Source organism: Ursus americanus, chromosome 17 (assembly GCF_024610735.1).
Source record: "Ursus americanus isolate L20-20 chromosome 17, mUrsAme1.1.p, whole genome shotgun sequence".
Taxonomy (NCBI): Eukaryota; Metazoa; Chordata; class Mammalia; order Carnivora; family Ursidae; genus Ursus; species Ursus americanus.
In genome coordinates this window covers 48690948-48709635 of record NC_142143.1, presented here as the reverse complement: position 1 = coordinate 48709635, position 18688 = coordinate 48690948, and the positions used below count along the sequence as shown (strand labels likewise).

The following is an 18688-nucleotide window of genomic DNA, read 5'->3' as shown; positions in this document are numbered from 1 at the left end:
CTTAACTGACTGAGCCACCCAGGTGTCCCACTACCACCTAATTTTAAAAGTGGAAAACACTGGAAAAAAACGTCGAAAACACTGTGTTCACCAACGACAACATGGGTGCTCTATGATCTGTAGTATGATCAAAGTATCTTTAGATAATAGTAATAATTCAGTCTTGTTCAGATTCTTTTAGAGGTCTTCACTATGGCCTGGAGCTAAGTGATTCACCCACATTAACCGTTTTAATTCAAACGTACATGTAGCACCAGGTTAACAACAAAAAGCATCGAACGTAAATTTCGTGGCATTCTGTTTTTGTGTTTTAAGAGCAAAAATTGTTGACATGTAAATAATTCTAAATAACTGTTCTCTGTTCCTATTACATCTGTAACCGTTTAAGAAGGCACCCGGAATGGAGACTAGGTCACATAGGGCAGGGCCTTGTCTACCCTGATAAGGTGAATATGGAGAACTCATGAACATTTATGGAAATACTTTGGAAATCAGAACTATTTATTAGCTGCCAGAGCCCTGTGCTTTTCATCACCTCCTGCCAAACAATGCATTAGTTGTGGGAAGTATGCAGGGATATGAGAAAGATACAATCTGTAGTTTCTGAGAATCCTTGCAATGCACTGTTGCCATCTTGTCGTCTGAAGCAAAAACTCTAAGGAATCCAGTTCACCCTTTTAGAAAAGACCTATGAAGGCTACTCCACCAAAAGAGCAAAAAATCTTCCTCCAGTGGCAAGCGAAATGTCCCATTCTGTCATGTTCTCTCTAAATTTTACCCATTTACAACTCTCTTTTCAAACAACAACAAAAAGTAATGTCTCTCTGAAAAGGATAACGTATCAATTGCTGAACACTATAATCTGGTTTCATCTTTCTGGATTTTCTGCCATAGTCCTTAAAACATTCACATGAAGTTACTGGAGGCAAGTTCAGTTAAGAAAAGAAAAGGTTGAAGAGATGAGGAAGAGAAAGACAAGGACAAAGGGCTAATGTATACATTTTATTATTTTCTGTAAGGTCAACCTTAGATTTCCTATTTTAGGAACTGAAGTCATTATGGGTCAAGAAATTAACAGAGCTATTATAACATCGAAACACACGTACACATCCGTATACACGTACACACACTTCAGGAAAATTGTGTTTTATTTTGCTTTGTTTTTCAGTGTGGACAGGTTTACTCTGGGAGTGGCACCCCATTTCCAGCCGTACCAACAACAGGGAAACATAGGGGCCTCTGGAATGTATGATAGTAGAAAGATCAGTCCTGGGAGCATGAGGACAAATCATTCCTCTTCATCATCCTCAGCCATGCCCAGGGACCATGTGCCTGGGGCGCGAGCAGGGTTATCCCCTGGAGAGAGACAAGGCTACCGAGCCAGGCTAGCCCACCATGGCTGTCAGTGCCACCAGCATGGGTAGGATCTGGTTTCTGCGCTGGTATGGTTCCCCCTCAGTCTCTGGGCCCACTGGTGTCTGGCGTGGAGATGGCACTTCATCCCCGTCTCAGGGGAAGCAGAGGCTGAGGACGTGTGTGCAGTAGGCACAGAGGTTGTGAGACCCTCGGAGGTGCGCCTGCAGCTTCCCATTGGGCAGCAGGGCCAAGTAGCCAAAGACAAAGGTGTCCAGGGAGGCTGGGGCATCTCCAAAAAAGAATTTCTGAGAGCCTAGCTGCTGAGACAGGGGATCCGGCATTCCTGAGCCTCTTGGTACAGCTCCTTCTCCAATTATTCCTTGTTTTCAGGCCTGTGCTCCTGACACAGCAGCGGAATACGGCCAGAAGAGAGAAGGTGAGGGGAGACGGCAGAGCCGCTGCATACTACTTCCGGGTCACGTCCACCTAGTTCTTGGTGTCTACCCAAAAGTGTGTATCAGCACCCAGAGCAGCTTCTCCTCCAGCAGAGATGTGAAGGCCAAGGTGTCTGCCCCTTCTGCCCGTTGTCAGGCTGACAGATCATAATCGGCGTTGTACTTCTCTTTTAGAAGGTGGGTGATGGTCTTGTGTGGTACCGAGATGATCTCTACAGGACTGGGCCAAAGGACAGGCAGAGTTGCTGAAGGGTTCTGCCAGGGGTTGGTGATCTTGTGCATCTTGAGTGGGCCACCAGTAAATCTGACATAGGTCAGCACCGCCAGGCTGTCCAGGTCCACTGAAGGTAGCCCCGCCCCCAACCAGGAGAACAGCTCCATGGGCGCCGCCATCTTGCTTGCCCTCTGTCCCAGACGAAAATAGTTTTGTTTTGTTTTGTTTTTTAATGAAAAGCCCCTTTTTTCCCCTTCGCAAACAGTATAAGCAGTCTTTAGTTGAATGTGTTTTTAAGAGTACCTGAGATAACATATATAGATAAAATCCCGTCTTAAAATTGTTTGTGGGTTTTTCAAATAGTTTCATCATAACAGAATTGGATTATAACGGCTATAATGAAATCACCACTAGAAATTGTTTTTTCAGTTTGGAGGCCTTGAAGGTGAAATAAACTTCCTAAAGAGAAGCATAGTGATCTCAATAGGAAATAGAGAGTCCAAACATTCTTTCCCTCCCTAACTTCTGTCATTTCTCTGGGATGCAATATTGTTTTTGACTTACTATATTGGCTGGGGGGGGCAGTTTCAGAGATTTCTATTTGGCTATTCCTGGCCTCTTGGATAACTCTGACCTCCTTAGGCTCAGAGACCAATGGAGGGGTCAGCCAGCTACAAAGTATATCTATTTCAGTTACACATTTGGGGACCAGGGAAATGACCACAGGGTTTGTCCAGGGTCCCAGTGGACACACTGGGAGCCAGACACAGGCCAGAATTCATTTATTATTTAGCTCCCATGTGATCACAGGAGTATAGGGAGCCCAGGCAATGCTTTGAGTCTCTGGGTGGCATTGTCCCTTTTCTCTAGTAAATGGCCACACGTTTCTTTACGGATGGACAGAGAAATCATGACTGTGTTCACTTGCGTGAAATTATAGGATCCTTCTTCCTGGAGACCTAGCCTCTTCTTTAGCCACTAGGTTACAGGTCCAAAACTTGGTTCAGGTTCAGAAACATTTTACTGAGATGAGTGGCTTTAGCCTTCTGGTTATCCATCCTTAATCTCTTTGATTTAATGGGTTAAGTAATACCTCCCCCCCCCCCGGTTGCCCGTCTATTTTGCTCTTCGGGATGCTAATAACAATGTCCATATTGCTCTGAGCATAGACCCCCTCTGTCTGCCTTTATGACTTTGCCTCTCATTACCATAATTATGTCTCCCTTGAGCAGGGGGTCCTATCACTGCTACCAGGGATGGCCTCTCCTACCGGGAGCCATGGCTTACAGAGGACAGTTACCACTGAACGTAAAGGTGCCGCTCTCACCAGCATATCCCTGTTGCTTGGCAAGTGATGCTCCTCCCTTGTTTCAGCAGAAGGACCTCTGGTGGTTTTCTGGCCTTATGTAACACATCCGCTGCCACATGCCCATTTCTCTCAGCTTGAAAACCTCTCACTGCCTGTCATAGCAACTCTGGCAGGATTACCTCACTGAGTGTGCTCAATTCTTTTTCTAGGAGGCATCTTAGTAGTGTGTTTGTGCTATCTCCCAGGGTCCTTTCCCCGGGGTACTTAAATCCTATATCTGGATAGAACAACTAACCGTTGTCCCCCGCCTTGCATTCCACGACATTTCATGAAGCATTCACCTAATCCAGACCAGTGTACCTTCATCCGCTCCTGCCCATTCATCAGCTCTTCAGGGTGCAGACCCCTCCTCTTATCAGGCCCAGTATGTCCTTGGCTGGGTTATACCGTGACTGAATCTGAGCTGTTGACCTCATAGCAAGCAAGGGAAAATGCTAGCCCTTAACAGGAAGAGTGGGCCCCTGGAGCAGGCTCAGTGGGTTCAGGGGAATCTGGGAATTCATGATTCTCATACACATCAATCCAGATGTCCTGTCCATGTGCCAGGGTCGGTCTCCCCCCCAACCCAGGGCCCTGAAATTGGCATAACAGACCTGCCTCGTTCGGGAGCTTAACCTTTTGAGCTCTGCTACTGTTATGATTAACTCCTGGTCTGTCCTTCAGCTTTCTCTGCCCTCCCTCTAGGAGGTGAGAGGCTCTTTATACTACCAAGGGGGCTGTCTCTGGCTTTCACTCTTAGGTTTTAAATGGCAGTCTCTCTTAGTTCTTTGTCATAACTGTTTTTATCCCAGAGTGTCAGTCGAGTGTGGGTATAGCCAACCAATCCCACCATCCTCATACTTACTGTTTCCCACACATTTCTTAAACTCCTACTACACTGCACTAGTCAGTGATTTCCATTCCACTGGTCACTGTGATACCATCCCAGTTCACCACTGGCAAAGGTGGTGAACACAATTGCACTACGACCTTGTACCAGAGGTTACCTGGGCACCGCCTACCCCAGTGATGGAATTCAAATTGCCAGCCAAGAACTCCAAAACCCATCCCAGCATCTGCTTTCTCAAGCATTCCTGGTACTGATTGGCACTGGTTGGCTTCCCCAGAAGGCAGACTCTGAGATGGGGTTAAAGTTCAAGAGTTTTATTATGGAGTCTCTTGGGATCACTTCCTGCGGAAGAAGAGAGATGATGGCAGGATTGGGCCGAGGGAGAAGTCAAGCTGTGACTCAGCCTTACCCGGGCCTGCCATGGGCTGTGCAGGGACCTCCAAAGCCGGGGTGGCCCTTTGTGCTGTCCTGAGTTGGGCTGAGAGACAGGCCTTTATATCCCAACACTGCCCAGTCACTGGATACTGGAGTCCCAGGAAAGGGTCAGGGCCTTCAGTAAGCCAGCTCTCTTCAGCGGATGCAATCCCCACAGGGGGCTGACCGCTGAGGGCTTTCTGCTGGCAGCACTCCCGGCAGCTGGGAGAGGAAGTCTTTCATCCCTGGAAGGGGTTCTGGGTGGTGCATCGCAGTGTCTACCACACCCCATATTCCAGGCTATCTTAGACAGATATTCTTGGCTCTGTGAATCACTCTTTGCAAAGGTGAATATTAATATTAAACATTTTCAGATGTGAGCTAGATAGCACTGTAGTTCTGAATTTTACTTCCCAGGTAATTGCCATTAGCTCTTCGGCTTCATCTCCCAGATCCCTGTACCATGCATGGTGTTGTCAGCTCATGCTGGCATTCTCCAAACCCACAATTCGGGAACAGGACAGTGTCTCTGGGGACCCTGGGTCCCGAGGCCATGATTTCCTTTCTCCCTTTTCCATCCAGTTGACCCTTTGAGGCCTATCTCTGGTGTCACTTCTGCTGTGATGTTTTCCTCTAGTCTCCTAGTTCAGGGCTGTCTGCAGTCTTCTTTCCTATAAGTCTCTGGTAGCATAACACTTAGCAAAGCATATTCATAGTGCTAAGAGCTAAACTTGGGAACCAGACTCCCCTTGATTTAAGTCCTAGCTCTCATGTTTTGTAGCTGTATAACCTTGAATACGTGATGCAGCCTCACCCTGCCTCAGTTTTCTCATCTGTAAAAGAGGGATCCACCTCACCGGGTTATTGTGGAGACGAAATGAGTTAATGTGTACAAAGCACTTAGAATTGTGCAAGCATAATATATGCTCTATGTCTTTGCTCTTATTTCACTGTAATTATTCTATATTGTCTCTCATTTATTGGCTCCGCAGGGACAAGGACCATTTCTTATCCGCCCTTAAATAGCCAACTGTTGGTTAGCACAGTGTCTGGCACAGAAGATAGAGATAAACATTCATTGACTAAAGTTGACTATCTAAGGCCTAGAAATCTGTTACCTAGCGCAAGGATAATAATAAATTGCCATCACTAAAAGCTAACAATACTATGTATCTCTTATAGAAGTATTTTTGTGTGTATGATGGCAGCGTTAAACCTCCAGTGTATCCTGAAGTGTCTCCAGTGGAACACCAGTTCTGCAAAATAATCCACATAAATGAGTTCAGTGGTCAACTAAGCTGGAGAAATGGTACCTACACTATTGGATTCACTTTAGGGTATTAAAAGCTCGGAGAAGTTCTACAGCGATATGTGGCAGTTTTAATATAGTCACAAACCCTTTGATACTTCTCCCTTCAAGTATTGGGGTTTGTTCCCCCTCCCTTTACATACAGGCTTAACTTAGTGACTGGATTCTAATGGATCGATTAAGGCAGGCATACCAGTGTGTGCCTTCCTACTCTGAAGACTGGGTCATAAAAGGACATGCAGCCTCCTCCTCACTCTCTCTCTTGGATCACTCGCTCTGGGAAAAGCCAGTTGCTATGTGTCAAAGAAGCCCAAGTAGCAAAGAACTAAGGCCTCCCTCCAACAGCCTTCTTGGAAGTGGATCCTCCAGCCCCTGTCAAGCCTTCAGATGACTGCAACCCTACATGGCATCTTGACTGCAGCCTATTAGAGAACCACCCAGCGAAGCTGCTGACTTTCGGAAAAATTTATTATGTAGCAATAGATAACTAATGCAGAATAAAACATGTTTAACTTTATGTAATCCAATGTCTGACCCAGGACAGTCATCCACATAATACTCGTTAACACGGCAGCCCACACTCTTGTTAAAATGTTAAAAAATACCTGTACAATTACACATTATCAAGTTTCTCTAAAGCTCTGTTTTAAATCTTTTAGGAACTTTTTTTCTTTTTAAATTGTTCTACAATTGATTCCTTTTTTTAATTAAATTTTTCATTTTAGTTCCAGTATCGTTAACATACAGTGTCATATCAGCCTTAGGTGCACAAGACAGTGATTTAACACTTGCATACGTGTTTTGGTGCTCATCACAAGCGCACTCCTTAATCCCCACCACCTATTTCACCCATCCCCCATCCACCTCCCCTCTGGTAACCATCAGTTTGTTCTCTGTGGTTAGTTATGAGTTTGTTGGTTTACCTCTCTCTCTTTTTTTCCTCTTTGCTTGTTTGTTTTGTTTCTTGAATTACACATATGATCTACCATAAATTCTTAGAAACAAATAAACCAACCCACTGTCATACTATTATCTCTGGATTTTCTGAAGACCAGATTTAACATCCTTGCTGTGCTAAATGCCGCCTTCTCTTCATCGATAAGAATAGCTTACTTCACTTTCATTAGCTATAGAGTCATGTGTGGTTTTAAAAATACTTTGCAGTTGTATGATTGGAGTGCATTTTAATGGGCCTTATTTATTTTCTATCCGATTCAAATCATGTGTTAAATGTTTTATCTAAAATAAGATATTTCGAGAAAATCCTAGAAGTGATTTTTTTTCTCAAAAAAAAATTCCAGTTTACTATTATTACTCTATCAGTTTTTTAGATGCCCGCTTAATAAATTAATACCTCTAGGGGCGCCTGGGTGGCACAGCGGTTAAGCGTCTGCCTTCGGCTCAGGGCATGATCCCGGCGATCTGGGATCGAGCCCCGCATCAGGTTCCTCTGCTGGGAGCCTGCTTCTTCCTCTCCCACTCCCCCTGCTTGTGTTCCCTCTCTCGCTGGCTGTCTCTATCTCTGTCGAATAAATAAATAAAATCTTTTTAAAAAATTAATTAATTAATTAATACCTCTAAATAAATGATAAATCACTGATGCAGGTTTTGTTTTAAAGGCATATTCAGATCTATGCCTCATAATATTCAAAGCACACTGAGGTTAATTAGTATCGTCCTTGGGTGGTTTATCAGAATTTGAGTTATCCATAATAAACTTGCTTTCAAGTTCAATGCCGTTAGTATGGAATCTGCTTAATTATAGCTTTTTAGACATTTCAATTTCCTCTACTTAGTTTGCATGAAGACAAGCCCTTTGAAGATCAAATACTTAGCCACCTCCCTACTTTAAGGAGGTTTTGAGAGAGCAAAGATTTTTTTGTCAGTTAAGAGAAAACAGACATTTTCTCTCATTGTGTTAAGAGAAGAGCTGGCTGGAGAAACTGGATGGGGAGGCCGGGCATCTTTCTCTCCACCCGAACCACGTCTTCTCGGGATGTCTTCATCATTTTCTCTGAAGTGAATATCTAGACCACAGACACACCGATTTTCAAATGTAAGAACCAAACACGTTCGAAAGCCAATTGTAAAGAATTTTTAGTTTCATGGCTGTTTTACATTAACCTAATCTCTGATCTTCCCAAATACTTTGAATAATTGAGAAGACCTGACAAAGAGTACAATTTCTTCATAGTTGGTTAACTTTCTTGAGTTACTTTTCTTCAGTTTCACAGTGAAAATCAGTATAAAATAATACATATTTCTATCATTTGTGGCTTTGGGCTTTAGAATTGCACAGATTCTAAGATAATCCTAAGAATAGACAGCAACGAGTCCGTGTTAGACCCTTTCCACATATCATCCGACTTTATCCCCAAAACAGTCCCGTGAAATGAGAGTATTTCTAGCTCTGCTGCACAGAAAGGAGACTAAGGCTCAGAGAAGTCACTTGTATCAGAACTTATAGTTGAAAATAGATTTGTCTTGGCATCAAAATCACAAATAACTATAGGAACCATTGTAACCTTGTTACGATCATTGTTGGCCCTTTAAATTAAAATAATCTGTTTATACGATGTCCTTTAATTGACAGAATTGTTATATATGACATTAATATGAAGACAGAAAGTGCAGTTTGCATAAAAGATTGTATCTACTTTCCCGATATACCTTTACACACATCAGGGATATCAGTTCCACAATCAACTATGATAATTAGAGAAACAACAAATGCCCCAGAGGGAGCATTTTCTAGTGATTATATCATAGATACATAATAATATCTTTATAAGCTAAGCAGGAAAACATTCTCAGAAGCATATTGTTCAGGTCAGTGATTTTACATGAATTCCATAGGATGAATAGCCCCTCTGTCAGAATAAAAGTTGTGGAGCAAATTCCATTATAATTCTCTTTTCTCAGTCACTTGGAACTTTCTCAAAAAGTCTCTTTCCAAGTGAAACTGTCCCTGGTGGCTGCCTCCCAAATGTGATTTTTTTTTTTTAAGTTAAAGGAAAATTTGTTTCTCCATCCAAGAAGGAAATAGTTATTCAACCACTTTTTTCAAAGGCTTTTAAGTATAAATGCCTCAAAACTCAAACTTTTAAGTACTTAAAATTTTATGTAAAATTGGGTAGCACTCAATTATTCCTTTTTGCTCTATCATATGAGAAATTAGATACAAAATTCACCTGGAATTTTACAAAGTTCAATAAATTGTTTACTATAGTCAGATCTGGACTAAAAACAGGACTGGTTTTATAAAGCTACCGTTGGATTGAACTTGACTAAACATTTGAGTAGAGTCTGACTCGCAGTGGTTTATCTATACCCATGGTCACGGCCTCAAGATAAAGCATCACAGGCTCCCCTGTTCGAATGCCATTAAAGGCTGTGGCAAAGCTGGCCAAACTTTTCCTTTAGTATTTGTCTCTGTGCCCTTAGTGACTTGCCTCTACTGAGAGAGGTTTTCCTTGAGGTAAGCTGAGCAGCTGCTTAGAACCTCAGATGCCAAGATCTCCTGGCGGCTTTAAGATTGACCAAGTAAACATCTCCACCCCACCTACCTCACCGGAGAACGCAGAACGCTTGACTTTTGCAGACGAATGAATTCCCAGTTGTTCACACAAGTATCATTTCAGAAAACATTGAAAGGTGAGCATACACAGGTACTTAACTATTTCAAAGAGCCTTTCACCCACAAAATCTGTGGAACTGGACCTTGTCAGATATTAGTCAGAACAAAGAAAAATCACTTTGTACCATGTACAAAAGAAAGGTAAGTCAGCCAGCAAATTTATAGGCAATCGAAACTTCGCCGTGTTCTGATCACCCAAGCTGTTTGTTTATGCCTGCCGCCAGAACTCTAAAACTAACCTGTGCTACTCTTTGTTGTGGCATTTTATAAGCAAAAAAGATCAAATGTGATGGTAAATTATATGTTGTTTAAGATAAATTGGTTGGCTGCAAATTATTTTTAAAAACATGAATTAGCAAGCTGGAAATATTTCTCTTATGTTCAAAAGTCTGAAGGCAATTGATCTTGGTTGGAATAGCATTCCCCAGTGTCAGGGACCACCTCCTTTCATGTGATTGCCTTGTTGTGAAGCCTCTGGTCTAAGATCACTTCATGTTCAAAGATGGCTGCCAAAGCTTCTGACGTTATAAGAAAACACAAAGAAGGCGTATGCATGGACTGCTTACTTCCATTTACATTCCGTGGGCTAGAACTCACAAGGTCTTACCGGGCTGCTAGGGAGGCGGAGAAATGTAAGAAATTCCTTTATTCTGGAAAGTCATGCATCCAGCTACAACTCAGGACTTCTCTTTTTGACAAAGAAGGGGAAAATGGATATTTTAGGTAAAGCTAACCCTTTAAGCCATACGTGTGATTGATGAATAAAATAAAATAGTAAACTTATAGCAATTGCAAAAAAAGAAAATGAGTAGGAGAGACTTGGCAGAGACTGAGATATTTGAATTGGATGAAGGAAGAACATAAAAATTGATGATTGTGGACTATTTCCTTTTATGCATTACTTTCACAGGGTCTTCTTGGGGTCTTGGAGGTTAAATATCTTGAAAGTTAAGATCTATCTTAAAGATTTGCACATTCCAAAACAAAGTGGATATTTGGCAATTAATGAGTAAATTCAGATTGTGCAGAGAACATTCCACATTGAATCAAGAATTATCCTGGTTGCCACTCTATGGTATGTTTATGCTTAAACATTTATGATCTTCCAGAAAGCTCTTATTCCTATGAAAATATGTATAATGTCATCCTTGCTATTTAGAACTTGGCTTTACTGTACATTGCTCAAATGTTTTAACAACCTAAAATTCCCATTTTTTCACTACATTTTTCTATTTAAACAAGAGAGAAAATTATTTTTGCTTAATTTAACATAGAAAATAGAGTATATCATACGCAAGTGATTTCCTTAGGAAATACACAATGAGTAATTTGAATTATCTTTAAAAGGCTGTGGTTAAGAGTGCAGATTCTATCATTTACTCAAGATGTGATGTTGGGAAACCCAACTTCTCTTGAGTTTCAGAGTGCTTGGTTGAAATCTGCAAGATACCAATTTCTAAAGATTTTCACAAGGATTCATAAGCTTTTATGTGTATACTTGGCATACACCAAGAAGTCAATGACATTTAAGAACATAGTACAGATCAATGTTGTCTATTTCAATTCAACTACTCATAATTTGATGCTTATACTCAGCTTTTTCTACCAAAAGTTTCAAAGCAGTGGATTGATTGAAAGTTTTCAAACTGAGCTTACCTTTTTAAAAATTTCTAATATTTATGAAACATTATATGGATAATTACATATAAAAACATGTATTAATATGCTTTAGCGACAAAGTAAACAGGTGGAGGTTAGAGATATGTGATTTTGCTGAGTGAGGTCTATCATTCACTGAACCACTAAATTCTAAAGAGTCAGCTTTTCTTTCTCTTGTAAACTTCGTTTCATTTTTTTTTTTTTTTTTTTAGAATTGCATGCTTATAACTTTCTCTTGGCTGCCAGGGATGTTCCCTTCAAAATATTGTAAGTCAGAGAATTGAAATATATCTGCGTCTATATCTTTATCTGCATCTATGTATTTTTTTTAAGATTTTATTTATTTATTCGACAGAGAGAGAGACAGCCAGCGAGAGAGGGAACACAAGCAGGGGGAGTGGGAGAGGAAGAAGCAGGCTCATAGAGGAAGAGCCTGACGTGGGCCTCGATCCCAGAACTCCGGGATCACGCCCTGAGCCCAAGGCAGACGCTTAACCGCTGTGCCACCCAGGCGCCCCTGCATCTATGTATTTGACAAGTTTTGTCACTCACATAGAAGTTGTGTCTTTTAATAACTTATCAGTGGTCTAAGACCTACGAAAAGAGCCTTGTTCAAGATATAATGGACACATGTACCAAGACTGCTTTAGCTTCCAGTTCTGAAGCCCAAGTCGCACTGCGTTTGCTATTATGGGGCAATATATTATCTTGAAATGAACTGTGGAAGCACTTTGGTTTTGGTTGTGCTAACATGAAATTTCAGAGAATGAATATATCACAGTGAAAAACTGGAAAATGTGAAACATTGCATCATTTGTTTGCATTTCATATAAACATCAATATTGCTACTTCCAAAGAAAATATGGAAGAATATTAATTCTGATTAAAAAAATAAGTATTGTTAATGAGCCAAGCACATGAGATATTTGTCTTACAGTTTCATTAAATAAAAAACCCCACCAATAGAAGAATATTGTGTTACCTTTGGGCTCTATTCTGCCATTTTTTGCATAGGCAAAACCTCCTTTGCTTTCCTGGGAGCATGTTTCAATTAAGCATGGTGAACGTATTTCAATTAAGGTTTATATTTCATATGTATTTTTACAGGTGTTAGTGGCTTGATCCACAAATATACTCAAGAGTCGCACGGCTGTATAGAGGGTCCCGTTCTGTGTTTCGGAGAGTGCATATATGTAACTCCAAATGTCTACATAGCTGGGAGTTATAGTTGACAAGTTTTTCTTGTTGAAGTCATGTCAACATGATGCCAAACTACTATACGTTCTTGTCAAATTGCTGCCAGTTTTTCCAGTTCAAAATCTGAGCCCTGCCTCATCTTAAAAGCCACCTTTTCATGGGAATTCACATGAGAGCATAAATTTTAACCATTTTCTGGCTCACGGTTGCAGGTGGAGCTGTTTCTGGAGATAAATGAAGACGTAAAGTCAACTGTCGTTAACGTGCACTGTTGGATGGACTCAGAGACAGGCGTCATCCCAAATGGCAAACGGCGTGAAAGCCACTTCAATGGCGTGCACTGTTGCAGTCCCGTTTGAATGTATATTCTAAGAATTTTATTTCGAGGTAAAGGCCTTTCAGTACTATTTGCCCCAGGGTGTTGCGATAGTTACCCACTGTCTCCATGTTTCAGACTGAGGACAAGATGTGCTCACAGAGCCATCTTCCAGGCATATCTGCTTTTCAAAGGACTTCTGTACATACAGAGTCAATACTTGAGATATCAAAAAATATATCGGGAAGTAGATGTGGGTTTTCACTTGAAAGTATCAAATGCATTCTCTTGAGCGGGTGTGCAGAAGTGTTAACACAACAGAGGCGTCCCCAAAGACAGAGTTGTCAGCAATCATCAAAGTGTGCCGGCCGGTCTGCTTACGGAAAAGCCTAAGCTACTAATCGAGCCACGGGCTCAGACTTTTCCCCACTCTGAGGCAGAGATATAACATGATCATGATATTAGAAGCCAGAGAAATGTATGGTCTATTGAAGGCTTTCTGATGATTAAATGAAAGCTATCGTTTGATTTTCGTTTAAGATCAAAAGAGAGAAGTTGACAGATTTCTTTTTTTCAAACTGACCACTTGACTTTTATGTATTAAAACTGCTAAATTGATTTAATCAATACGACTTTTGACTTTTCTCTGAATTGTGTCTCCTGAGAGATCGAGCCTGAGCTAATAGAGCATTGTACTTAACCCCAAGGTGATCTTTAGGGAAGCCGTCCACATGGTTTTTCTCCTTGCAGTCATTTTTAATTTTTTAAGTAAAACATTTGGAAGCAACTCAGCAGCACTGTTTTCCTCTATTGGGTTTCTGAAATGATTACAAACAAGACCTCAGTGTTTAAGCAGAGCATCCTTTACAAAACTCAACAGAAACCATTCTCGGCAAAAAGTTTGTGGATAAAAGGGGTATGTTTTTTCTTTGGTTTAATGACAAGTCTCCGATTAATCCTGGAGCTCAAAGTTCCATTCCCACTGGCTTAATGTTGATTTGGTTTGTAGTGGCCTTACACATTTTAATCTTTGATATTGTTTGTTTGTTTGTTTCACTGGGTTGAACTATGTCCCCTAAAACGATTTCTCCAAGTCTTAACTGCTGGCACCTCTAAATGTGACTTGACCTGGAAATTGGGTCACTGTAGATATAATTTCACTTAATTTAGCCCGATCTTATTTTACGATCGTCCTGGATTCATGAGGGGGTGCTAAATACAATGACTATTGTCTTTATAAGAGAAAGGAGGAGAGACTGAGACACAGAAGAGAAAGCCATGTGAAGACGGGGGCAAAGCTTCGAGTGATGAGTCTACAGGCCGAGGGTTGCCAAGGATTGCAGCAGTCACCAGAAGCTAGGAGACATAGAAGAGCTTCTCTTTAAGAGCTTCTGGAAGAAACCAACTCTGCTGACATCTTGATTTCAGCCTTCCGGCCTCCAGAAATGTGAGGTAAAACATTTTTGTTGTGTTAAGCCACCAAGTGTATGGTAATTTGTTACAGCAGCCCGAAGACACTAACACACAGTGTGAGTCTCCTGTGTGGCTCTTGGTGTAGTTCTTTCGTCCTAGAGGCTGTGAGAATATGTTACAATCACAGCACAGAAGACAACGTAGCTGATGCTTCACCACCAGCTGCTTTAGTCACAGAAATGGGTACCCACGCGACCATTTGTTGGCATCAATGGCGGGAACACCATACCAGGACAAAAGCCTGAGGTTTGTTGACACACATTAGTACGACAGAAAAAGAGCATGATTACTCTATGCTTTCGAAGTACAGATTTCCTTGATCAGGGATGCCAACACCAGCCACCTACAGCTACACACAGGACTTAAGAGGAACCCATGTGTCCTGTGACCACGTAAGTCAGATGACGACGTGTACCATTAACTGAGAGCAGTGCATTGTTTCCTGATCATTATATGATTCCTCTTTTCATTTCTCTTAACATGCATAATAGAAAATGACTTATTGCCCCTTGAAAAGAAGAAGGAAGAAAGGAAAGAAGGAAGGGAGGAAGGGAGGAAGAGAAGTAGGGAGGAAAGAGATGGAGGGAGGGAGGAAAAAGAAGGAAAACTGAGACAAAGGGAAGAAAGGAGAAAGGAAGAGCTCTGTTGATGGGTGGAACGTGGAACATGGTACATTAAGTATTAAAATCCGATTGCTTTGAATCTATGGTTAAACGAGACCTTGTCTATCTTCTTAGTTGACTACAGGATGCGTGGGCGCAGTTGCCAAATGCAAAAGAGAGGAGCCCCAGGGACAACACTGGGGAGGGAGGCCAGCCGCAAGACATCACACACTTTAACACAGACCCAGCCTGGGTAACAAGGCAGGTGGGCCCCTTCCATCAGCACAGTAGGCTGAGATTCAGGGCCGTTAGGCAGCGCCTGAGTGTGCTGGTGACATTCATGCAGTCTCCACTTCTCATTGCGGAGAGTAAGGAAGTGGACCAGCGCCAGCTGCAACACTGAAAGCTTCTGGCTAATCAGAGATTTTCTTTGTAGTGGTATTTACACTAACATTTTCCTTTTATTTTTGGATGAGGTCTAGTAAAACAGAGGAACTTCCTCTGCCTTTTTCTTCTTCTCCCTCCACACAGCCCTCCCCGCCTCTTAATTTCGTAAGTGGGGGAGGGGAACAACAGGACAGGATATCTGGCTTTATGCCCGATGTCCTGCAATTGAACAGTCAGCAGATGAGTAGAACGATGGTATTTAAGAACAAACTAAAGGAAAACATAAATCCTTGAGGCAGCAGATATGTGTAATTTACTCTAGTTTTCTGTTTCAACTTTTGAAAGAATGCAAGATCTTAGACAATAGTGAGTCAGAAATAGGCCAGTGACAGCACTAAATCTCCCTCAATTAGGCTCACAACAAAAACACTATTTACAAACATATGGTGCAGCATGGTGGGATTAAGAGAATGGTGGGTCTAACTGGCCCTCTCCATCCACAGTGAAGGTCCCAGGAGTGGCGGAAGCCCTACTCCTCACAGAGCAATCACAAGCGTTCTCGGCGAACGTTTCAGAATACTTGGTTTCGACACAGCAACTAGATCTTCAGCAATTGACTTGGGCTTCAGGCTTCATCTCTTCATTCTCTGTCAACCCCAATATTCATGTCAGTGAAAACGTCATTTTGTGACCCAAATGTTGGTGAAACTGTGTATATCTAAGGAAAATTAAATATTGGGCACAGTATCATCCGTTACACTGCCTCCAGTCTATAACCGTTTGCATCCCATTCTGTATAATTCTGACAGATTAAAACCCCTAAAACCCAGATTTGATCTTTGGAGTCCCTACAAATAACTTGCAGCTGTTGTCAACCATGAAGTGTCTAGACTGGCCTTCAAGACCCTCCATGGTCCAGCCCATCCTACTTCTCTGCCCTTATTTCTTATTGCTCCCTTTAGATACATCCTTCTAAATGGGACAATTTAAGTCACACGTATGCCCCATGCTTTTCCACTTCTCTCTTGGATTATCCGTTTCTTGGTTGACCTGTACTTCTCACTTGCTGCTCCATATTTATAGAGTTATTTGTGTGTTGGTTCTTGCTCCTAATCAGCTGGAGGCTTCTTAGGGAAAGGACCTTAATTCACTTTTCTTTCCTTCTCTCCCCCTTATCAAATTTAAGATGTGCCTCCTCTTCAACTCCGAAATGTTACTTTTAGAAACTGTCCTGCAGATATACTCACATACATGCTTAAAGATGTGTCTATCAAGAATTCCTTTGACATTGTTTTGTCATAGTGGTAAATGGAAGACAATTTAATATTCTTCCATAAAGGTATAAAAATCAAGCTATGATATGACCATACTATAAAAATACCATACAGTTGATAAAAATGCATGGAAAGACCTTCAGGACATGTTAAGTTTTTTAAAAGCAAGGTTCAGTACTTGATTTAATTTCTGTAAAACAAAGCTGTACGTTTGCCTATGTATTTATGCAAATGATTCAAATAAAGGACTAAAAGGCTATGCATCAGCTGTTTCTAGCGTTCACCTCTGGGAGAGGGTATGTGGTGTTGGTAGGCTGGTAAAGAAGGACTTGCATACGTTCATGGTTTACTCCAAGTGTTTCTGAATTGTTTGAATATTCTATAATTAGATTTTATTCAAGTATAGCTTGTGTACATTATTAAAGGAAAGATTTTTTACAGAGTTTGACAACCACGGGGTCTAGCTCATGGTGTTAATGAAGCCATGCATATCTGTCTGTCCTGCATAGGCAAGTTAGCGCCGCATACAGAAAATCTCTGTGTGTCTGACAAAGACTGCACCCACTGACACCAGCCAGCTTTCACAACCACATATACCATTTGTCACAGTCAGATCGGGTAAGAGAGGGGGATGGGTTTGTTGCCCCCAGCTCACACCATATGTCTTATTTGCGGGTTTGAGGCCTTGTCCTCTGTTCATTGTTTGAAACCATACCATACAATTCATTCATTTACAATCGCACAATCCACTAGTTTTTAGTACATTCACAAAGTTGTGAAACCATCGCCACAATCAAGTTTTAGGACGTTTTCATCTCCTCCAAAAGGAATCTCTTAAGCCTCAGTGATCATTTGTCTCTCTCCCCATCTTCCACAAACCACAAATCTATTTTTCGTTTTTATAGATTTACCTATTCTGGACATTGCATTTCAACAGAATCATATAATCTTTGGTCTGGCTTCTTTCAGTTACCATGTTGTTTTCAGGGGTCATCCAATTTGTAGCATGTGTCAGCATATCATTTCTTTTTATTGCTGAGTAATATTCCACATTTTGTTTATCCACTGATCAGCCAATGGGCATTGATGCCGCTCTCATTCTGGCTATCTTGAATAATGCTGCTATCCACATTCATGTATACGCTTTGGTGTGGCCTATGTTTTCATTTCTCTCGGTAAGACATCTAGGAGTAGAATTGTTGGGTCATACAGTAATTCTACCTTTAATATGTTGAGGAACTGCCAGACTATTTTCCAAGGAGGCTGTTTCACGTTACATGCCCACCAGCCATATATAAGTATCCCGATTTCTCCATATCCTTGCCCAAACTGGTTTTATCTGTCTTTTTGATCACAGTCATCCTAATGGGGGTGAAGTCTTTTCCATCTGTTCTTGTGTCTTCAAGAAGGTCCACTTGTGTTAGGCTTCTGCTACAACAGCATTGCGTAATAAGAACAATCTCACACTTCCGTGATGACTTCAGTCACAAGCATCTATTTCTCCCTTATGGGTTTGTATGTTGACTGTGGCTCTACTGGGCTTGACTGGGCATTCGTTCTCATATACTTCATGAATCTTTATCCTATGAGCGCTCTTCTCATACAGGAGCTTAGAATCTTAAGCAGTGAGCAGAAATATTCCATGGCCCAAAAATGATGCTTCACTTTCTCTCTCAAATCATTGTTCAAAAAATTCATGTTGCCAAACCCAACTTCAGTGGAGCTGGCAAGCAAACTTGGCTTGCAGTGGCAAAGGGCATGGATGTATAATTTTATTAAGTATGGAAGGAAAGAGTTGGGAACAATAATCCAATCTACTTTACCGTTCAATTCCTATCTCCAGTACTACCCCTTTTCCTGACTTCTAACATGGCTTACTCATTATGGGTTACATGTTGCTGTCACTCAGAATTCAGTATGTCTTAAATCTCAGACACCCTCTGCATTACCAAACAACTTCTCCCAACTTCTGCATCTGGGCAACAACACTCAAATTCAGAATTACTAGATGATCAAATAATTAAGAATTAGAGAGCCCGTCTCCCATCAAGATTTCTTTTCTTTTACATAAAACGCTTCTAGCCTCTACCCAGTATTTGTTTTCCTCTTATTTCTTAAAAAACAAAACCAAAAAACAACTGACTTTTTTTCAGAGTAGCCACATGCCTTTTCCCAGCTTCCCTCATTTGCAGCTGAG

At 41.4% G+C, this 18688-nt stretch overlaps 1 pseudogene; it reads right to left on the bottom strand.

Moving 5' to 3' along the window:
- Window positions 1–1288: 1288 nt before the first annotated feature.
- LOC123787298 (metaxin-1 pseudogene) lies at window positions 1289–2216 on the bottom strand (annotated as a pseudogene).
- Between the last annotated feature and the right edge of the window lie 16472 nt (window positions 2217–18688).